Source organism: Delphinapterus leucas, chromosome 1 (assembly GCF_059928025.1).
Source record: "Delphinapterus leucas isolate spDelLeu-1000000601 "Yukka" chromosome 1, BTC_Dleu_Yukka2, whole genome shotgun sequence".
NCBI lineage: Eukaryota > Metazoa > Chordata > Mammalia > Artiodactyla > Monodontidae > Delphinapterus > Delphinapterus leucas.
In genome coordinates this window covers 131,683,224-131,707,291 of record NC_143129.1, presented here as the reverse complement: position 1 = coordinate 131,707,291, position 24,068 = coordinate 131,683,224, and the positions used below count along the sequence as shown (strand labels likewise).

Genomic DNA, 24,068 nt, shown 5'->3' with positions numbered 1-24,068 from the left:
CTACCGTCTCATTGTGGTTTCTCCTTTGTCTTTGGTTGTGGGCATCTTTTTTGTGAGTTCCAGTGTCTTCCTTTCGATGATTGGTCAGCAGTTAGTTGTGATTCCGGTGCTCTCGCAAGAGGGAGTGAGTTATTGCAGCTATTTTAAAAGATGTTTGCTAGCCCTCCAAGTTGGGGGGAGAGATTAATTAGTGTCAATGGAAGGATCTCCAATATAAAAACAAATTAAGCCTCCTCGTGCAGCCTTGCCTGGGTGTCCTTGAGTTGCTGCTTCCTTTGTGACAGAGAGTGTTTGGTCTGATCTATTCTAATTGGAGAGAAAGGATGGAATGCACGTTTGCTAAAGGGCATCTGATGTGCCAGACATGATGATAGGTACTTTAAAAGAAGAAGGAATCTTTGAACTAGGATTTCCCATTGCTCCCACTGAACCCACTGGAGAACATTGCTAAACTGAGGCATTTGAGCCCTAAGACTATGTTTGTGACATAAATTGGATCATCTGTTTTGGGTGGCCCCTCCCAAGTCGCTCCTGATGATTTACTTCCATTATATTCCAACAGGCAAAAGAAAACAAGAATTAAAAAGCACATTCCAACCTGCTGTATAAAAATAAATAAGTAAATAAAATAAAATAAGATTAGGACTAAAAAAATAAAACAAATAAACAACAAGGACCTACTGTACAGCACAGGGAACTATATTCAATATCTTGTAATAAACTGTAATGGGAAAGAAGCTGAAAAATAAAAAATATATATTTAAAAATAAATAAATAAATAAATAAAGTAGGTCCCCCACCCCTTAAAAAAAAAAAGAAAACACTCCAGTTATTTCTTTTAAACTCTTCCATGAATACTAAAGGCATTTGCTTCAGGATTCTTGGCTTGAAGGATATTTTTTTTAAATATGGCAGGTCCAATTCCTACCTGAAATAGTGTTATTAACTTTTATCCTTTGTCCAGTCCCACTGGCTATAATATTTCATCATCCTTCTCATCTCATACTTCAAAGTCGTAGCCCAGATTTTCTGAGTTAGACCTCATTTCATATACTGTAGCTATTGTCAGGTAAGACAAATTACTACATATGTACTTAAATGTAATTTTGATTTTATAAATCTTTGTGAGATTCATCATGTAAATAAATTCACAAATAAAAGAAAATCTTATGGCATGTGCCTAATTTTAGTTTCAGAAAATATATGCAACTATCACCAAAATCTTGACCTATTCCATATATTTTAATTGGTTTTTGTAACTGTGTAACTTTAGACCATTTATGTAACCTCACTGAGACTCAGGATTTTTGGTTTTTGTTTTCAGCTCTAAAAAAGGATAATAAGATTCACTTCATAGGGTTCTTCTGTGAGGATCAAATGAGTTGATATATAAAAGCATTAGTGTGGGACTTCCCTGGTGGCACAGTGGTTAAGAGTCTGCCTGCCAATGCAGGAGACATGGGCTCAAGCCCTGGTCTGGGAGGATCCCACATGCCGTGGGGCAACTAAGCCCGTGTGCCACAGGTACTGAGCCTGTGCTCTAGAGCCCATGAGCCACAACTACTGAAGCCCACACGCCGCAACTACTGAAGGCTGCATGCCACAACTACTGAAGCCTGTGCGCCTAAAGCCCGTGCTCCGCAACAAGAGAAGCCTCCACGATGAGAAGCCCGTGCACTGCAATGAAGAGTAGCCCCTGCTCGCCGCAATGAGGGAAAGCCTGCATGTAGCAATGAAGACCCAACACAGCCAAAAATAAAAAAACAAATAAATAAATAAATATTGATTTAAAAAAATAAATAAAAATAAAAGCATTAGTGACTTTCCCTTCAGGGCAAGATTGGGTTAACAGGGACCAGATTTACCCTCTTGGCTGAAACAACCCAAAACTGGCTAAAATATAAGAGAAGAGGGAATAGTTTTTAAGACACTGGGTGGGACTTCCCTGGTGGCACAGTGGTTAAGAATTCACCAGCCTAATGCAGGGGAAACAGGTTTAAGCCCTGGTCCAGGAAGATTCCACATGCCACAGAGTAACTAGGCCCGTGAGCCACAACTACTGAAGCCCATGCACCTAGAGCCCGTGTTCCGCAAGAAGAGAAGCCACCTCAGTGAGAAGCCCACACACTGCAACGAAGAGTGGGCCCTGCTCGCCGCAACTAGAGAAAGTCTGCGCACAGCAATGAAGACCCAACGCAGCCCAAAAATCAATAAATTAAATTAAGAAAAAAAAGACACTGGGCAACAAGCAACAAAGGACAGTAATTCCTGAAAGACGGGAACCAAATGAGGCAAACCCAGCCATTGTCCCAGCTTACTGCCTTTAGAGAGTTTCCAGGCAATGGAACAGGGAGGGAAAGTAAATTTCAGAGTAAAGAATATTACCAGGAATATGAATGTCATTTCATAATGATAAAGGGGGCATTCCAATAAGAGGACATAACAATCTTAAACAGATATTCACCTAATGATGGACCTTCAAAATACATGAAGCAAAAACTCATGGAACGCCAAGGAGAAACAGATCAGTACACAAACAGGTTTCTTAAACAGCTTTCAGTTTTTTGTTTTTTTTTTCTTGTGGTACATGGGCCTCTCACTGTTGTGGCCTCTCCCGTTGCGGAGCACGGGCTCCGGACGCGCAGGCTCAGCGGCCATGGCTCACGGGCCCATCCGCTCCGCGGCACGTGGGATCCTCCCGGACCGGGGCATGAACCCGTGTCCCATGCATCGGCAGGCGGACTCTCAACCACTGCACCACCAGGGAAGTCCGACAGCTTTCAGTTTTGACTGAGGTGAAAGATTAGTCAATAATGTGACAGATTAGAAACTGAAAATGTTTTAGAATTAATGCTATAGAAAATGACAAATAAAAAATAAGTGAAGAACGGCTAAGCTGCATTTACTAGAGAGGAGATTTGGATAATGGAGCGACTTGGATAGTGAGCAGCAAAAGTGGCGTTTTGTAGGGACGTGCTGTAAGTGCAGTAGGAGCACTGGCAAAACTAGGGTGACCTTTAAGATGATAGGATAAGGTATTTAAACAGTAGTATTGGGCTTCCCTGGTGGTGCAGTGGTTGAGAGTCCGCCTGCCGATGCAGGGGACACGGGTTCGTGCCCCGGTCCGGGAAGATCCCATGTGCCGCGGAGCGGCTGGGCCCGTGAACCATGGCCGCTGAGCCTGCACATCCGGAGCCTGTGCCCCGCAATGGGAGAGGCCACAACAGTGAGAGGCCCGCTTACCGAAAAAACAAAAACAAAAACAAAAAAAACCCCAGTAGTATCATAGGATAAACAAGGGAGAAAGATTCAAGATGCCCAACAAAAATATTCATCTTTCCTCACCAGAAACAGTCCTCAGACTAACCATTCTGTGACATTGCCTCCCTTCGAGGTTGAACCAGAGGCTCATCATAACCCAGTTTCACCTGGATAAAGATCTAAAAGGTTGATGTGTTGGTTAGGATAAGCTATTGCCCAAAATTCAGTGGTGTGACACAATAAACATTTTTCTTTCATGTAACAATCCAGTAGTGTTCTACTGTATGTGGTCATTCTGGAGCATAGGCTACTTTTGTCTTGAGTTTGTGCTCCTCTTTTCCACTTTCCAAATTCTGTCTATTTAGCCAGTGGATGGGGAAGAAGAACGAGGAATGCATGAAGGAGGTTTTTAAGTTTCAGGCCCAGAAGTGGCTCATGTCACATAGGTTCACATTCCCTTGGTAGAAGTGTAGACACATGGTTTCAACTAACTGCAGGATGTGGTCCAGCCATGTGCCCAGAAGGAAAACAGAGCACTGGTATTTGTAAACACTAGCAACCTCTACAGCTGATGTCCCTATCCCATCTATTTATTGATGCTCTGGGAACCACTTTACTCTGTTGAACACTGGCCCTAACTCCAAATTTATTTTGTAAGTGAATTTAGTGTTTTTATTTTAGTAAATGTTCATGGAAAGAATTTGAACTGGAGTCAAACGTAAGTATTTTCTAACATCATTGCATGGAAATAAAACATTATACAGAGACATAAACAGGCTGATATAAAAATATATCACCAAATCTCAGAATGTTAGAGGAGAGCGAAAGAGTCTTAAAAACCATCTAATTCAGTCTCCTAACTTTGCAGCTAAGTACACTGAGACCAGAGAGACTACATTATGTGTCCAAATCTCTGTAGGTAATTAGTAAGAGAGCTGGGGTCGAAACCTAATTGGTGTGATCTCATGCTTTAAATTACCAACAGGAATTTAACACATCAAGATAGAAAGTCTTCATGTTTTATTTTCAAAAGGCGGAGAAGAATTAAACAGTTTTGAAATCTAGTAAGTCTTTTTTTTCCATAAATTTATTTATTTTATTTATTTATTTTTGGCTGCATTGGGTCTTCATGGCTGCGCACAGGCTTTCTCTAGTTGTGGTAAGCAGGGTCTACTCTTCATTGCGATGCATGGGCTTCTCATTGCGGTGGCTTCTCTTGTTGCAGACCATGGGCTCTAGGTGCGCGGGCTTCAGTAGTTGTGGCGCACAGGCTTAGTTGCTCCACGGCATGTGGGATCTTCCCGACCAGGGCTCGAACCCGTGTCCCCTGCATTAGGCAGGTGGATTCTTAACCACTGCACCACCAGGGAAGCCCTGAAATCTAATAAGTCTTTAAATTACATAGTTGCATAAAGTAAACTAACTTTTATTTTTGATAGACATTTTGCTCTTTTAACTGATGAGATGATAAGAGTCTATCAGAGAAATGCCTGCTGCCCATGGATGAATGGATTGGGTTGTTACAGCAGTCAGGATGGGGTTCTTTCTTTAAGAACTAGTAGGCCATTTTTCTTCGATTCCATAATTAAAAATTTAGATCAAGTCAGAAATCTGACAATGTATATAGTTCTTTGCTTTTAGGTAGCAACATTTCTCAGTTCTACAAATAGACTTGCTTTGCAGTGCATGTTCTTTTCCTTAGTCTGATCTAAGTACTGCCGTTTCCCTTCTCTTCTTTTGTATACAACCCAATACCTCACTTACTTGGATTTGACACTAGGGATTCCATATGAATGAATTTTCCAGACAAATAAAATTTATCTGCATTATCAAAATTTAATAATTTGACAAGGAAATCTGTCTAGACTGTATCACGTACTTATCTATTACCTTAAAAAGAGCCGTGGTATCATCCCTTTAATACAGAGCTTAGTAATTGAGAGCAGAAGTCTGGAGCCAGACTGCTTAGGTTTAAGACCTGGCTCTGACTCTTACCAGCTGCGTGACCTGAGGCACATTACTTAGTTCTTAATTTCTCTGTGTCTTAGTTTCCTCATTTGTAAAATGAGAATAATATTTAGTACATTTATCTTGAAGTGGTTGTGAAGATTAAAAGTTGATATATGTAAGGCACTTAAAGCAGTGTCTTGTATATAATAAGTACTAGTATATGTTAGCTCAAAGCATCACAGTTTACACTGTGAAGGAGTGTGAGGGAGGGTGGATATTAATTAATAGAGAACACAAATACAATTACTGACTTATGATAAGTGAAGGGAAAGTACTAAGTGCTATCAACGTGCTAACAGAGGAACCAGAGTTAGCCTGGCAATGTATTATAGAATTCTTTATATTTTAGTCTTTCCGATCGACATATAAGTTTTTTGAAAGCATGAAGCATGTCTTAATTTTCTTTATGTAACTGTCAGTAAGCAGAGTATCTAGTGCATAAGCAGGGATTCAAGACTACTTTGGAAAGAGAGATTAAAGGAAAGAAAAAAAAAGATCTTGATTCTACAGATATCATCATGAGAATATAAAGATGTTGGGGGTGACTATTCCGCAGAGGGTAGAGAATTAAGCTCCCTGGTGACCCCTCATCCACAGAGGTGCAGCACCTTTTGCATAGAGGTCACCATCCCAGTGATTCTGGGCCTCTGCAGCTTAATGAGGATGTATCCATTTATGCATTAATGTTCATTCACTTTGTTCAAAGCAGTCCCTCAGGTCTTCCCGGAGGACTGGTTTGCTTATTTTATACAGGATTCTTAGAACATGCTGACATGTTTGATAATCAGGGAGTCTTGGTTGGGGGAGTGCTTATCTTGGGGAAAGGCAGCAAGCTATGTTTGAAGGCAGGCTTTCCTCCTCTCTTGGGAGTTAAACAGTTTGAAAACAGGCTGCCTTCAGCCTTGCCTGGAATCCAGGGTGAAGGAGAAATACAAGGATGCCATATCAAAGGGGCCCTGCTGTTCTCCTGGCCGGAGGGTGAATTCATTGCACAGGTTGTGTGGTCTGAGAGTGCTGCCCTTTTTAGAGGAGAGGAGAAAAGGGAGGAGCAGGTGGCCAGGTGCCTTTCCCCAGGTCACACAGTGGCCAAGCTTGAAGACCTCAGACCCGTATGCTCCCAGTCTGGCACCCTACACCTTAACAAATGGGAATTTGAAGAGTATGAAACAACTTTCAGAAGTCTGTAAATGAATAAGGAGAGAGAAGGAGGAGACTGTATTGTTTGAACCTCACATTTTAAATTGCATTAACCTGGATGAAAGCCTATTTCAAATAATGCAATCAAAATAGTTAAAAATGACAGTAATACCAGCAAACACATATATGTTATTTATTATTTGCTAGCCATCATTCTGAGAGTTTTATATGTATAAGTTCACTTAATTCCCATAACAACACTATGACCTGGGATGATAATAAGGATTATTATCCCTATTTTACAGATGAGGAAACTGAGGCATGAGAGGTTAAGCAACTTGACCCAGGTCACATAATTAGTAGGTTGAAGAGTTAGGATAAAGATTAGTTAAACATTAAGGGAGGACAATGTCACTATTGAATACCTACTCTGCTAGGCACTTCCCACCTTTGTCAGGGCACACTTCTCTGTCCCTTTAATCTGCTCCCATTCTCATCCATGGTAGAGACAGACCTTTCAACATTATTATATATCAAAGATATGCTAAGAGAGGCCATCAGGATCGGCAAGAGAGTCCTGTTTCATTTCAGGAGCTCTACTCAGAAGGCTCCTGGAATAGGGCTCCTCCCAGACTCAGATGGGAGGGACAGACCTTAACCTTGGTTGGGACTGAGGGCAGAGGATAGAAAAGAAAAAAGAAGTAAAGAGGAAATAGAGAAGGCAAACTCTGTGTGGACTGAAATACAACCTGCTGGGAAGAGTAGCAAAACAGTTTGCAGAGTCCTCTGGATTCCAAGTGTGTTTGTGACCCAACTACAAGAAAACTGGACTCTTTCTGGTCATGTTTGATATCTGCATGCCGTTCCAGGCGTTGTGTTTCATAAAGGCAATACTTTATCTCATCCAACTGTCAAAATAGCCCTCTGTGTTAAATATTATATTCCCATTTATATAAATAAGTAGGCTGAGATCTAGATAGCTTACCCAATGTCAGACAGCTAGTACAAAGTGGAGAGGGCCTGAGACCCCAGTCTACAGTTTTGAAACTGATACACTTTCCCTTACTCTAGATGCTGGTTAAGTATCCAACTGAGCCCATAAATGCTTCTCTTTTCCTCATAAGTTAGCTGAGTTAGGTACTAGTTGTGCAAGTCTTTCTCAATTCCTCTTGTGCATCTCAGCCCCTCCTCCCAGGGCCTCTGGGCCCTGATGCTGTCCTAAAGGAGGCCAGTAAAACCAGAGCCACACTGGAAAGTCAGAAGAAGGCAGATGACTGGGGTGTGCCAGGGTATGTCAGTGGAGGAACACAGTAGTGTCATGGGCTCTGGGGGCCCTTTTCATTGCCCAGGTCCTCAATAACATCCCCAAATAGAAAGCATCAAACAGCCCAGGCCTTGGCTTTGAGTTGCCACCAAGCCAGGTGGCCAGGTCAGGAAGCATTAGCACATTTTTCTCTTGCAGGAATAAAAGAACCACAACTGTGTCCTTGAGTCTGTTAAACAATGTTAACTAGAAGGAGGGGTCAGGAGAGGGGTACGTGTGGTGGTTTCTGGGCAGGAGATGAGAGAAACCACATGGCTCATTTGCCCGGCACTAATGGATCTGAAATGAGGAGCCTTGATGCCAAGGGGACTGCTGTCTTGAAATGAGAAGAACTGAGAACAAGGGAAGTCCATTAGTGTCATGTTTGTGTTTTTCCTTCTCTGAAGCTGGATTTTAGGCTCACAGGGAGAAAAGACCAACAATTTCCATCCTCAAGAGCTTTGCGCATTAGTGTCAAATTATCCCAGGAGGGAGAAGGCAAAAAACCTAGCAATGTAAACAGAGGATTTGGAAGCTTGCTAGGGAGCCTCTCTCCTGTGCCCAAGCCATAGCTCTGACCTCTTAGGAAGATCATTAGTCTTTGATAATTGGGGCAGGGGCTTGTTTCTTCACCCTCTACACCTGCAGGCTCTTAGCAGAGATGGCCTTACCTCTATGGGCTCTGAATCAAGTCCCACTAACTACAAAGTTGCAGTCATCAAAATTGCAATGTACCTTAGCTCTGATCAATCATTAATTTCACCAAAACAAAATAGTTTTGATGTACAGAAATAAAAAGTATCAAAATAAAGTAATGAAAGTAAAATAAAAACAATATCTCATATTTATAAGCACTTACTTTGAGCCAGGTAGTTTTAAGTGCTTTACAAGCTCTAACTCTTTCACTCTTACTGTAGTGCCAAGAGGTAGCATCTGTTTATATCTCCATTTTCGATCAAGAACACTGAGGCCCAGTGGAGTAAGTATTTCATCATCTACTACCACTTAAAAACCTACTCCAACACTATTATTACACTTATTTCATGCTTTTTGGGGTCATGAAACTAGACAGGGCACAGCAGAGTCGTCTCTGCTTTGCTCCAAGATGTCTAGAACCACAGCTGGGATGAGTTGAATGTCTGGGGGCTGGTAAGGCATCTCTCATGCAGCATGGCCTCCCACAGGCCAGCTTGAGTTTCCTCATTGCATGGTGGCCTCAGGGTAGTTGGCTTCTTCCATGGTGCCCCACGGTTCCAAGAGCAAGTGTTCCAAGAGGCCTGAGCTGAAGCTGCAAGGCTTCTTATGGCACAGCCTCAGAACCCCCAGAAGGTGACTTCCACCACTAAGATGAGCCAAGATTCAAGGAGAAGGGAATAGGAGGGACATCAAAGAACTGAGAATCATTTTAAATATGCCACTGTAAATAATCAAGTCATATAGCCAATAGGTTGGAAGACAGCATTACTCAGACACTTTTAACCACTAAGCCAAGTTTAGCAATCTGGTGATTGAATTTATGTATCATTGAGGCAAATCCAGTGGATGATGGCTATTCTGATGTTCATTTGTAATTCAGTTATTTGGTGCACAGGATCACATTTTCTTCCAAAGGTGTGATATTTCTTTCCTCTCTCCCTTCCTTAAACATTTGTTAATACCAACTTTGTGCCAGGCATTACCCTAGGTGTTAGGAATACAAAGCAAATAAACTACTGTCCTATTTTTAAGTGTCTTGTGGGCTAACAAGGAGGGACAAACATCTCTTAATTACTGTTCAGTGTGTTAGCATTGCATGATAGGAACTAATATGGAAACTGAGGAAGAAATACCTAACTCTACCTTAGGGGTCTGGTAAGGCTTTTGAAAGGAGATAAGGTTTGATTATATCTTAGAGGATTAGGAGGAGCTTACCAGGTATTATGGACTGAATTTTTGTGTCTCTCCCACCCAAAATTCAAATGTTGAAGCCCTAACCTTAGTGTGACTATATTTGGAGATAGGGCTTTTACTAAAGTAATTGAGGTTAGATGAAGTCATAAGGGTGGGGCCCTGGTCTGAAAGGATTAGTGTCCTTACAAGAAGAGACACCAGAGAGCTAGCTCCCTCACCCTCCTCCTCTTGCCTCCCACCCTAGCAAACTGAGGTAAAGCCACCTGAGGACTAACAAGAAGGCAGCCTTCTGCGAGTCAGGAATAGAGTCCTCACTGGAAACTGAATCAGCCAGAACCTTGACTTTGGACTTCCAGAAACTGTGAGAAAATAAATTTGTGTTGTTTAAACTACCAAGTCTATGGTATTTTGCTACGGCGCCTGAGCTGATTAAGCCAGCTAAAAGGAGAGGAAGGATGTTCCAAGAAGAAGCAACAGCATATTTCATTGAAAGGCGAATTAAAAGAACATGGCATACTTAGGGAACCAATAGTAGTTCATCAAGCCTGAAGTATAGTATTTGTGGGTAAACAGTGGGAAACTGACCAGAAAGATGCAAAAATCTGGGTGTTTGACCTTCTTGAATTGCTGAATTAACCAGCCCTGTGGCTGCCTGACCTCTGGATTTCTCCTTATGTGATATGTTTCCATATTCTTTGAACCACCATGACATGTTTTCTGTTCTTTGTTTTCAAGGGCATTGAATCATTTAGGCAGAATTTTGGCCACATTTTACAAAATCCTAAAATAATCGTGATTTAAACAATATAGATTTGTAATTCTTTCTTGATAAAAATGTACTGATGTTGGCAACCCAGGGTAGACTCTCCATAGTGGCAAAGGCCTGTGTTTCCTTCATCATGTTGTTATACTATTCTAAATAGACAATGTTACAAGGACTGGCTATCATGTTGCTATTCCAACCTGGAAGACAGGAGGATGCAGATCACATGTCTTCCCTTTTTATGGACATAGAAACCACATTCGACACTTCTATTTGTGTGCCATTGGTCAGAACTTAATCACATGGGAACACATATGTGGAGGCATGAAATGTTGACTTTACTTTGGATGGTTATGCTTCCAGATAACAATCTGTGGGCTTATTGCTAAAGAAGAGGAGTAGGGATGTTGAGGTACACTTACTAGTCTCTACCACTTAGAGACTCCCCACAATTCCCCTAGATGAAAGGTGGTGAGTGGAGTGGAAATGGATTCCCAGAGGGGATTTTGTGGGTTACTGTGAGGATAATTCTGGTGTGACTGGGCTTTTGCCATGGTTTCTGACATGCAGTCAGTTTCCTGCTGGAACAATACGTATTCTTGCCCAATGTACCTAAGATGACTTTCCTGGAGTTTTATAGGATTTTCCTGCAGCTATCCTTGTTGAGAAGGAAGAGACACAAAACAGAGAATATTCTTATCAGTAGGATATATGTTCTTATTATTTCATAGTATTTCACAGTGTGTAAAGTGCTTCAGTATCATATAGCCCACCTGGATAAAAAGACAAAAGCCATAATAAAGAGTCATTCTACAGCTTTTGCACAGCAAAAGAAACCATCAACAAAGTGAAAAGGCAACCTACAGAATGGGAAAGAATATTTGCAAACCATGTATCTGATAAAGGGTTAATATCCAAAATATATAAAGAAATGTATAATACAACTCAACAGCAAAAAACCAAAAACAAACAACCCCAAATAACCCAATTAAAAAATGGGCAAATGACCTGAATAGACATTTCTTCAAAGAAGATATGTGAAAGGTCAACAGGTACATGAAAATATGCTCAGCATCACTAGTTATTAGGGGAATGCAAATCAAAACCACAATGAGATATCACCCCATGCCTGTTAGGATTTCCATAATCAAAAAGATGAGAGAGGGCTTCCCTGGTGGCGCAGTGGTTGAGAGTCTGCCTGCCGATGCAGGGGACGCGGGTTCGTGCCCCGGTCCGGGAGGATCCCACATGCCGCGGAGCAACTAAGCCCGTAAGCCATGGCTGCTGAGCCTGCGCGTCCGGAGCCTGTGCTCCGCAACGGGAGAGGCCACAACAGTGAGAGGCCCGCGTACCGCTAAAAATAAATAAATAAATAAATAAAAGACGGGAGCTAACAAATGCAGGTATGGATGTGGAGAAAAGGAACCCCTTGTGCACTGTTGGAGGGATTGTAAATTGGTACAGCTACTATGGAGAACAGTATGGAGGAGCCTCAAAAAATTAAAATTAGAACTACCATATATTCCAGCAAATCCACTTCTGGGAATATATCCAAAGGAACTAAAAACATTAACTGAAAAAGATATCTGCACCCCCATGTTCATAGCAGCATTATTTACAATAGCCAAGACATGGAAACAACCTATGTGTCCATCAATGGATGAATGGATAAAGAAGTTGTGAGATATATGTGTGTGAGTGTATATATATATATATATATATATATATATATATATATAATTCAGCCATTAAAAAATGGGAAATTCTACTATTTGCAATTACATGGATGGACCTTGAAGAGAAATAAGTCAGACAGGGAAAGACAAATACTGCATATCTCATTATAGGTGGGATATATAAGCAAACTCATAGAAAAAGAGATCATATTTGTGGTTACCAGAGGGGGAGGGTGCAGGAGGGGGAATTGGAGGAAGGTGGTCCAAAAGTATAAACTTCCAGTTATAAGATAAGTAAGTACTAGGGATGTAATGTACAACATGATGACCATAGTTAACACTGCTGTATGATGTAGGAAAGTTAAGAGAGTTGATTCTAAGAGTTTTCATCACAAGAAGAAAAAAGTTTTCCTTTTAAATTTTTTCTTTTTATTGCATCTCTATGAGAAGATGGATCTTAGCTGAACCTATTGTGGTAATTATTTCACAATATATGTAAATCAAACCATCATGCTATATGCCTTAAACTTATACAGTGATATGTGTCAATTATTTCTCAGTAAAACTGGAAAAAAATTAGCCATTCTAGTTTGAAGAGGAATTCTGGTTTTAGCTACTGGAATCTTGTTTGCAGTACTCAGGTAGAACACACCAAGTTCAGATATTTACAAAAAATTCTAGAGAGCATCCAACTCAGGGCTGGAAGGAGATGATTCAAGGACTGAATCTGTATGGGAGACTGAGAACTTACATATTTTACAAAAGCAGTATGGTAGGATTGTTTATAAGCAATGAGAATGTGTGCTTATCAATGGGGTTCTGACTGTCACTTTCTTTTCTTCTTCTCCTTAAGGAACGGGTAAACATCCTCAGATGGTGTATTTAGTTTCCTGGAGCTGCCATAACAAAGTACCATATACCAGGTGGCTTCAACAACAAAAATTTAGGGTAGAAGTAGAGAACCAAAAAGTTGGTAGGGTTGATTCCTTCTGAGGGCTGTGAGAGAGAATCTGTCCCAGGCCTCTCTCTCCTAGCTTCTGGAGGTTTGCTGGAAATCTTTGGCTTGAAGATGGCATTCTCACTCTGTCTTTACATCTCCTTCCTTCTACGCATGCCTGTCTTTGTGTCCAAATTTTCCTTCTTTTATAAGGACACCAGTTGTATTGAATCATATAAGGACACCCTAATGACCTCATGTTAACTTGATTACTTCTGTGAAGACCTTATTTCCAAATAAGGTCACATTCTCAGATACTGAGGTACTGGGGGTTTGTACCAATATATCTTTTTTGTGTGTGTGTGAAGGGGACACAATCCGACCCCTAACCGATAGGTATTGCTGAGGAAAGACCTTTGATTTTGATACCGTTTGATTTATCATCTTCTGGCTTCCTTTGATTTTCCTATGGTGCCCCACATTCTTTTTCCCCAAGTTACTCCATGCTAGTTTTTCAGGGTACTTAGTAGTAATTGCTTATGTTATTACTCAGAATTCATATTAAGTATTCAAAATTTGTCATCAATATTGCCGAGGAGACCAGGTCCCCCCAAACCTGCTGCAAAATGCCAGCTGCCTGATTTACTTTTTACTGTGGGAGTGGTTGCAGTGTATTTCATCTTTGCTTCCCTCATTTAATCTTAACATTCTGGATGTCTCCTCATCCCCCTTCCCACCCCTCACATCTATGTTAATTTTTCTTTTCTCTGTTTGCTGCAGTGAAGGGAAACTTTTAGAGAGAAAAGTTATTTTCTGCCTGGAATCTAATCTCTTCCTCCCTAAGCATACACCTTCTGTGTAACTTTTTTTTTTTTTTTTTTTTTTTTTGCCGAGACACACAGCAGGAGGGATTAGTTCCCTGACCAGGGATCGAACCCATGTGCCCCCTGCAGTGGAAGTGTGTAGTCCTAACCACTGGACCGCCAGGGAAGTCCCTGTGTAACATCTTTAAATATAGCCTCAGAGTGCTCAGGGGGCAGTTTCTATTCGCTACTTCTTGCCCAATAGAATGTACTCATACATCCCTGCCTTACTTTGAAATAGTCAGTGATGTTTCCTGCCACGTACAACATCCCTCAGCCCATCCACAGCCCCCTAATCAGGAGACTAGTGCTTGGCTATTCTTTGAGCAGAAGTGACCACTGATTGGGCCACCCCAAGCTAGTCCTCGGCTTGTTTGGAGATAACCTTGTATGGAGGGCTCCTGCGTTACAGAGGCCGTGGTGAATTGCTAAACCACTCAGATTGGTTCACTTTAGGATTCCATCTAGATTGTGCAGTGAGTACAAACCAGACAGGTGGAGAGGAACGGAGATGCAGTGAGAAAGTCTGAAGAACTTGTCTGGTCCCCAGAGAGTCTCAAGTCCTGACGGCCTCTTGTTCCTGCTCTAGATAGTATAAGTCCTGGAAATAAACTCCGTCCCTTTTTAAAGGTGGTCCTTGCAACCAACACACACACACACACCTCCCCCAAATGTAACTGATTTCTAACCATTATTATTATTTTTTTAAACTTAATTTTTTCCTTACAACAATCTCTTGAGGTTCGAAGACTTTAAGGGATTTGCCTAATGTCACACAGCTATTGAATGGTGAAGCTGGGACTTAAGCCTGATTGTTCTGATAATAAATGCCATATGCTTTCTACTTTAAAGTACTACATAACTATTAGTGAAAATATGCTTAGAAGCAAAGCGCAAGGATGACGTTATCTGTTAGAGGGCCGTGGTAGTGGGCATGGAATAGCAATCACAGTTCTTAGGGGTTTCCTTCCCTTTACCTCACTAATGACATTGGATCTTCAAAGCAAACCTGTAAAGTAGAGACAGGAGAGGCAACTATATCTTCAGTTTTAAATGATAAAATTGAGCTTCTGGAAGTTAATCAACTTGACCAAGGCCACAAAACCAGGAAATCGTAGGGGCGGTGGTCAGGATTATGTCTTTTTTAATACCCAGCCCAGTGAGTGGCACATATTTGACATTCATAAGTGTTTCTAAGAAAGAAAACAATAAAGGAAGGAGTGAAAGTTGGGAAGGAGGAAGGAGGAGGAAGGGCGAAGGAGAGACTGTTTTTATAACCTTAAACTATAGTCAATACGCAGAGAGCAAAGATTCTGTGCTGTTCACCAACACTTCAACCTAGGACATCACCCAAGCCATGCTCAGCAGTCTCCAAGCTTTTTCCTTGGAAGGTCTGTGTTGGGGATACCTAAGGCCTCAATAATTTTTGTTCTCAGTGAGTCATCCTTTCCTCCATCTGTTTATTTAACAAGTCTAACCACAGCCACTGGTGCTGATTACATACTGGAAATGACCTAACAATGTTTTATTTAATGCTCTCCAATCATTTCCATCTGGTCTGTGGGTGGCTGCACAGTCATTATTCATCAATGAAACTTTACAGACATAAACACATATGTATGTATATAATAAAACCTTAATAATTTACACTAATTGGAGGGAAGGCCTACCATCTGAATTAACAAATAGTAAGAAATGCTATCTTATTACTTCAAGCTCATGATGTAATTAACCACCTAATGAGCATGTGGCATGGTGGAAAGAGCACTGTAATGGGAGTCATTAAGGAGAGAGATGAGATGAACAGAGCAGACACACAGTCTAGGTCACACAAGATGCAACACTGGAGCATGGAGGCCACAGTTCAGGGTCTGGCTCTTAGATTTGTAGGTCCAGAAATGTGAAAATATTGGTATTGCTAGAAATGATCCACTCAACAAGGCTAGAAGACACATCCCACACAACAAGTAAATGAATCGTGCTAAACAAAATCATATGTGACCTGAACATAAAACTTAATGTTGGTTTGTTAATTTTGCTTGAAAACCATCCTTCAGGTGGACCAAATATATATGCTGGCTGATTAGAACATTATATCCCATGTAGGAAAGTCCTCATGATGAACCAATTTTGATTCATTAGGTTGCATTCTGTTGCAAGTAACAGAAACTAAAATTCAAAATAGGTGATTTATAGATAACATATGTATAACTGAGTCACTTTGCTGTAGAGTAGTAATTAAGACAACATTGTAATTCAACTATACTTCAATAAAAATAAATGAAAAAAAGAAACAAAATAGGTGAAATGAGTGCGAGGATTTGGTAGTTTCTACAATTGGAAATCCAAAGTAGAATGAGACTTGGAGTTGAACTGATTTAAGCACTCACTGTGTTATCAAGTTCTGGTTTTAGTTGTTTGTTTGGTGTGTGCGTGTGTGTGTGCGCGCGCGCGCGCGCTCATGTGCCTTATCTCTGCCCCCTGCAATGCTCTATTCATTCTAAGGCTGGTTTCTTTTATGGTAGCAAAATGGGTGCATTGGCTTTACATCTGCATGCACATGGCCCGAAATTGAATGGGACCAAGAGAGGGTCGGGGAGGAAGATAAAGGGAGAGAAGAGGGGAGGAGAGAAGAGGAAACACAGAAACAGAAAGGAAAGAGTTCTCTGGATGAAAATAACAGCCACTGTCATCCAATTCATGGCATTGCTTCTCTTGGACAGAGATGGAAGCAACATGGCCAATTTATGTCCTTTCATTGCCCTTTTGTAGTTCCCATGCAGGCCAGGCCTTCTCTTCCATTGTTATCTTTCTTTAGGAAGATTAAAATAAAATTCATTAGGCCATAGCTCTTTTGCCCTCGTAAGCTGTATTCTAGTTACACTTTCCTAAGACTTCATCCCAGTTGTTTTGATAAGACCTTGAAAATATACATGTTTATGAGGCTCTTAGGATGGTAGACTTTTTCCAGTTTTGTGTTGATTCCAACTGGTTTCCGTCTCTTAGAGGGTTACTAGTCAACGGGTTCTGGGGACATTAAATCCATTTAGTAGGCCCTTTACATGGGGCAACCACTGAAATAAATGTAAGCTTAATACAACATGCATACATTATTTTATCTAATCCACAGAAGGTATTTGTCCCTTAGGTTAAGGATCTGGCCCAACAGCCCACAGCCTCTAAAAGGTGGATCCTTTTCTTCCCACATGTACTCCAGTTTTCTGAGGAGTAAAGATATTAGTCACAGTTCTGCCATTATCTGTGTGTGTGGCCTAGGTTTCTTCATCTTTAAAATGACAGGGAAGGATTAGATGATCTTTGAGATTGTGTCTGATTTTAAGATGTTATTATATGATGTATGGAACTATGGTCTTTCTTAGTCTGCTTTTCCTGAGTAGATAAACTCAGGTATAATTAGCAATGTACAGTATACAGATAAATGTGGCAAAGGGACATGAAAACTCTTTATTCCTTTTTACTGTTTAAATATTGCTCTTGAAAATATCCTAAAAAGCCAAAAGATGAGCTCCAGCCCCACTGTGGTGGGATGTGGGTGTCAGAATCAGGGACTGACTTAACCCTGGGGATATGCAGACTCTTTCCTCATTAAGAATCATGTCCTTTCTTTCTTTGATGCCTCTTATGTCTTTGATGGATCAGGGAAATCTCTATAGCATCTGAGTAGTCCCTGAGATGACGAACAATGAATGATCTTTCATTCTTTTATCACATATATGGTTGTCTCAATAACAACAAAAAAGAGGTATGAATATTCTCAACAGGAAAGAGAACTAAGCAAATTCACCAGGCATGGTTAGATTTACACTGAGTAGCAATGGTTGTTTTTTGTTTCTTTTTATAGTACTCTCTACTTGGATTGCCAGAGAGGATGTACGGCCGTGTCTAGTTAGCTTCCATCCCAGCGTGCAGCATAAGCTGAAGACAGTTTAAATACATTCAGGGAGTGTATATAAGTCCATGCCACTCTCTCACTTCGTCCCAGCTTACCCTTCCCACTCCCCGTGTCCTCAAGTCCATTCTCTACGTCTGCGTCTTTCTTCCTGTACACTACCAAATGTAAAATAGATAGCTAGTGGGAAGCAGCCGCATAGCACAGGGAGATCAGCTCGGTGCTCTGTGACCACCCAGAGGGGTGGGATAGGGAGGGTGGGAGGGAGACGCAAGATGGAGGAGATATGGGGATATAGGTATATGTATAGCTGATTCACTTCGTTATACAGCAGAAACTAACACACCACTGTAAAGCAATTATACTCCAATAAACATGTTAAAATAAATAAATAAATACATTCAGGGAAATTTTAAAAATGCTACTTACACCTGTGAACCAGTTGGCTTAATTAAGAAAGTGGTGCTGATTTTCCTTCTCTGTCAGTCGCCTCTGCTACAAAGCTGATACAGTAGTGCAGTGAACCAAACTTGGAGTCAGTCCAGGGTTAGAATCTCAGGTTTGCCACTTGCTAGTTGTGTGACCTTTCATCTCAGATATTACTGTTGTTTGCTCTCCATCTCTAGAAGTTTTATATGGATCTTTTTTATATCCTTCATTTCTCGTCCTGCTTATGCTTTCTTCTACTTTCTTGAACATATGGAGCATATTTATAGAAGTCGTTTTAACATCCTTGTCTATTAATTGTATCATCTGTGGCATTTCTGTATCTGTTTCTATTGACTGATTCCCCGTGCCGCCTCCCCAGGTTTTAAGGGCATATTTTCCTGCTTTTCTGAATGCCTGTTAATTTTTTGTTGGGTGGGAGACTTTGTGAATTTTATGTGATTGGGCACAGATTTTTTCTCTAATCCTTTAAATATCTTTTAAGGCTTGTTTTGGGGGATGCAGCTGAGTTACTTGGAAACAAACTGATTCTTTTGACTTGCTTTTAATTTTTGTTAGGCAGGTCCAGAGTATCCTTTAGTGTAGGCCTGGTTTAGTCCCACTACTAACGTGATACCTTTTGAGTAGGTATATATCAGGAGATCTTTTTACTGTGGCTACAGGAACATAAAATATTCCCAACCCTGGGTGAGCTCCAGGAATGCTCCTTTCTGATGGTTCTCTCCTTGCACTGGTAGTTTCTTGCACACACAGGCTGATTTGTTCTCAGCTAAAGACATAAGGTAAACCTTCTGCATGTCTCTGGAGCTCCCTTCTGTGTGACTCTTTCCTCTCTAGTACTCTGCCCCAGAAATCTTAGCTGCTTTGGCCTCCCAGACTCCAGATGCTGGGTTCTGTTTGGTTCCTGTTCGCTTTGGTATTAGCCAGGAAACTTTATGCAGACAGTGAGTTGGGGCATCCTAGGTAGGGCTCACCTCTTTTCTCATAGGAATCGCTGTCCCGCTGTGCCACTTGCTGAATGTCTGAAAACGATCTTTTTATAGATTTTGTTCAGTTTCTTAGCTGTTTAAGGTGGGAATGTGAATCTAGTCCCTGTTACTCCATCATGGCTAGAAGCGGAAGTCCACGTCTCCTGCTTTATCAACACAGCTCCACTGCTCACCAGCTGTGTGGGCCTCAGCAACTTACATAACCTCTCAATCCTCAATTCCTTTAGCTGTAAAGTAGAAATGGTAGTAATAGCTCTTTATAGGGTTGTTGTGCAAATTAAGTAAAATAATCCATATGATGTACTTAGTATATTTCTTGGTGTATAGCAGCTAGATATAAAATCCTAGGAACGATGATGATATTGTTGTTCAGCAGACAACTGCTTAAGCTGAACTCGAAACCACAAGTCTCTCTTATGCCACAAGTTTCATGTCTACAAAATGACCAGGATTTGTTTTTATTGCTGAGTCTGATCTGGGATTTATGAGGCTCTTTAGAGTAGTCCTTGGTAAACTGTGGACCATGGGCCAAATCTGGCCCTCTGCCTGTGTTTTGTGAATAAAGTTTCAATGAAACACAGTCATGGCAGTTTGTTTACATATTGTCTGTGGCTGCTTTTGAGCTACAACATCTGCACTGAGTAGTCATGGCAGAGATCAGATGGCCTACAAAGCCTAAAATATTTACTGTATGGTCCTTTACAGAAAAAGTGTACCAACCCCTCTCTACAGGTTGGGACAGACAGGTTCAAAAGACATCAGCAGATTCCTGCCTCTTTAAATCCCTGTCCCTGGCTCAGAATGATAGGGTTGGGGAGGGGGCTGCATGTATCAACACCTACAAGTGGCTTCTCTGGAAGGGCTTGGAGTCCATGAGATTCAACGTAGGCCAGGCCTTCTGTGGGTCTCCACTCATCCTGACTGGCTTGCCCTTCTCCATGTCAAGACACCTGCTTCTTGCTCCTAGCCAGGAATTCCTGGAGTGCTGAGAGTACTGAAATGTTACAGACCAGTTAAAGTTCACAACAAAATTTAAGAAATGATGTGGGTTTGCTCCTTTTATTTTGGCTTATTAAGAATATATATATTTTTTCGGTACGCGGGCCTCTCACTGTTGTGGCTTCTCCCGTTGCGGAGCACAGGCTCCGGACGCGCAGGCTCAGCGGCCATGGCTCACGGGCCCAGCCGCTCCGCGGCATGTGGGATCTTCCCGGACCGGGGCACGAACCCACGTCTCCTGCATCTGCAGGCGAACTCTCAACCACTGTGCCACCAGGGAAGCCCCTAAGAATATTTTTTACTTTATAAAAGAAAGGACATTTAACCCCTAGTGATAGTTCCGTACAGGGTAAATTTAGCTTTATGTAAAACTCATGAGAGTATCCTTATTTTTCTCTTCTTACTGCTGATCAGCTACCACTTTGCCCACAGACAGATGTTTGGGAATAACTGCTCCATGTGTTCCTTTTACCTCCTGGTCCATCTCCCTCTGGAGTTCCTGACATGTCAGTTTAGTGTCTGGCTCTGGGCTTCTTGTACTCCATAGTTTAAATCCTCCTATTACACCCTCCTGTGGTACTGTACTTCTACATCGGTAGTACCCACTAAACTGGTAACAAGTGCTCAATGTTTGTTTGTTGTAACAAGTGCTCAATTTTTTTTTTCTTTATTGGAGTATAATTGCTTTACAATGGTGTGCTAGTTTCTGCTTTATAACAAAGTGAATCAGTTATACATATACATATGTTCCCATATCTCTTCCCTCTTGCATCTCCCCCCCTCCCACCCTCCCTATCCCACCCCTCTAGGTGGTCACAAAGCACTGAGCTGATCTCCCTGTGCTATGCAGCTGCTTCCCACTAGCTATCTATTTTACGTTTGGTAGTGTGTATATGTCCATGCCACTCTCTCGCTTTGTCACACCATAATTCAATGTTTGTTTTACTCACTACTTCACAAGGAGTAACTTGATCACTGTCATATGCAGAGTAGCTTTCAGGTGTCTTAAATGTTTATTGAATGGGTTCCATTTTAATTCGGGGCTGACTTTCCTCTGGAAACTTTATCTTATTAGATGTAGCCTTCTTGGCCTCTTATACCCTTTCTCCTCCTGTGAACTCAGGGACCAGCAGGCTTCTCAAATGGTTTCCTGACCCATCCCCATGGTGGAGAAGAAGGAATGAGGACTCCTGGGGAGTCTAGGGGTATAGATCTAAGCTGCCCACCACATACAGGAAATTTCTTTGAAGTCTCATGTTTCAATTTGAAAATGTGTACAAATATTATATTCTGCTTCATAATATATTCATTTGTTTAGTAGGAAGGGTTTTGTTTTTAGTTACTTAACAACATGCAAAGATGATCAATATCACTAATCACTAGGGAAATGCAAATCGGCACATTACATAAATGTAACAACCACAATGAGACACCTCTTCACGCTCATTAGGACGGCTTTTAAATATATAAAAAAAAAATAAGAATGTAAAATGGTGCAGTTGATATGGAAAAGAGCATGGCAGTTGCTTAAAAAATTAAACACAGATTACAATATGGCCCAGCAATTCCACTTCTGGGTATATACCCAAAAGAATTGAAAGCGGGGACTCAAAGAGATATTTGTACACTGTTGTTCATATTATTCATAATAGCCGAAAAGATAAAAACAATCCAAATATCCATTGATGGATAAATGAATACAAAATATTATATATATATATATATGTATGTATACATATACAAGGGAGTATTTCTTAATCCTAAAAGGGAAGGAGATTCTGATTCGTGCTACAGCGCGGATGAGCATTGAGAACATTAAGCTAAGTGAAATAAGAAACAAGCCAGATACAAAAGGACAAATATTGCATGATTCCACTTACATGAGGTGTCTAGAATAGTTAAATTCATAGAGATAGAAGGCAGAATGGTGGTTACTAGGGGCAGGGAGGGAAGCATGCGGGCTGTGATCTGATGGGTACAGCGTTTCAGTTTGGGATGATAAGAGGCATTGGCTGATGGATGGCAGCGGGTGGTGGACGCACAGCGTTGGGAATGTACAGAATACCACAGAACTGCACACTTAAAAATGGTCGATTTTATGCTATGTATGTTTTACCACAATAAAAAAAGGAACAACTGTGATAAAGGTTCGTTTTAGAAAATTTAGAAACTACAGAGAGCTATAAGGAGGAAAATATTAATCACTTGAATTTTTATCACTAGAGATAAACCCTAAGAGCTTGGTACATATTGATCTTGTCCTTTTTATGCATGTGTACCCATTTTTAATGACTATGAAATCGTGCTGTTTTGTATTTTTATAATCAGGGATGGGAATTAACCCTATTAAGCAACTTTATGTGCCATTTTCACTTACTTTATTTCATTCCATTCATCAAAAAAAATTGTGAAATCAATAGGTTTTCTATCTCCATTCTGTAGATGAGGAAACTTAGAAAAGTTCCTCAGATTTATACAAATGGAAAGAACAGGATTTAAAGCAAGTCTGTGTGTTCACGAAACCCACATTATTTCCAGGATTCTGCACTGCCTATAGCACGGAAGACAAAACAAGGAGATCAGAGGCCTGATTTACACTCATTTTACAACAAAGGGAACTGAGGAGCGAAGAGATCAAAGTGAGTTGCTCACACATTTGGACGTTACAAGCCCAAGTCCCAAATTTTCACAAGTGTTTCGTGAGGCATGAGATATGGTTTCCAAGAGAGGCAGCATCAGATTCTCCAAAGGGCACCCTGGTGTTGGCCTGGGTCACCTGTAGCACTTTACAGGGGCATCTACCATGTGATAGATGGGCTGGAGAGATGTCAGCTGTCCTTGGAATCCTAGTCCCTCCCCTAGGCTTGTACAAGAGTGCTGGAGATTTTGCTTCCTCTTCTCCTTTTATAGCCACATAAGACTCCACTCTGAAGCCTTGGCTGCAGCTAGGCTGGACTGTTTTGTTTGTTTTGGTCCAAAGTCCCTAAGGCAAGGCCTTCCTGGAGGTGGAGATGGAGGTGGAGATGGGGAGTGGCCAAGCAACCATGTGGCAATCCTGCCAGCTAGTGGCCACACAGAGTATGGGCCTAAACCCAAGACACCGCCACCTAGGGACTCAGCCAGGTTGACTCAGTCAGAGGGCGTGGGCTTCACCACTTGGCTTTATGCATGATGGAAGATAAGGAAGCCTAGAAAGATGAAGTGATATGTCCAAGGTGTTGGTAGAGTTGGGATTAGAATTCGGTCTCTCTTGGATCCCAATTCATCTGAGACATTTATTAAGCATTCAGCAGCAATGACAAAACGGGCTACTATGTGCAAGATTATTTCTGTTTTTCACAGCAATTCTCCAGTGAAGATACTTTTTTTATGTCTATTTTATTGATGATAAACTTAGGCCAGAGAGATTATTTGTCCAAGGCCACACAGCTATTTGGTAATGAAATTAGGATCCACCAACAATGAGTTGGGTTCCCCAAGGTCAAATCATCAAGACCCCACAATAGATTAGTAGATACAGGTTATTTTGGTCTCTGTCACAGTTTCTTCCAAATACTAGATAGAAAATAAATTCTTTTTGATAATACATACAGAAAAAAATTATTGTTTCGACCATAACTAAAATCAGCATAAATTGGAAAAATAAAAGCCATCATGGGAGAACTGGTGATATTAGAGATGAACCTTGAAGGACTGATAGGGTTTTAAAAGGCAAGTGATCTGATAATAAAAGGCATCCAGCAAATGTGAACTGCATGAGAAAAAGTATGGGAACAGTTTGGGAAACAGCAAATAATCCATTTTGACCAGAATCAGATATAGACTGTAATTTGGGGAGCTAGGATATATGAGCTAGTTTGGGACCCTATTACAAAGGGCTTGG

The 24,068-nt window shown here is 41.1% G+C and overlaps 1 long non-coding RNA gene across 1 annotated transcript in view; it reads left to right on the top strand.

The window, feature by feature from the left end:
• The window catches only part of LOC111178434 (uncharacterized), a 122,120-nt gene that overhangs the window by 1,783 nt on the left and 96,269 nt on the right, over nucleotides 1-24,068 (top strand). The window lies entirely within an intron of this gene.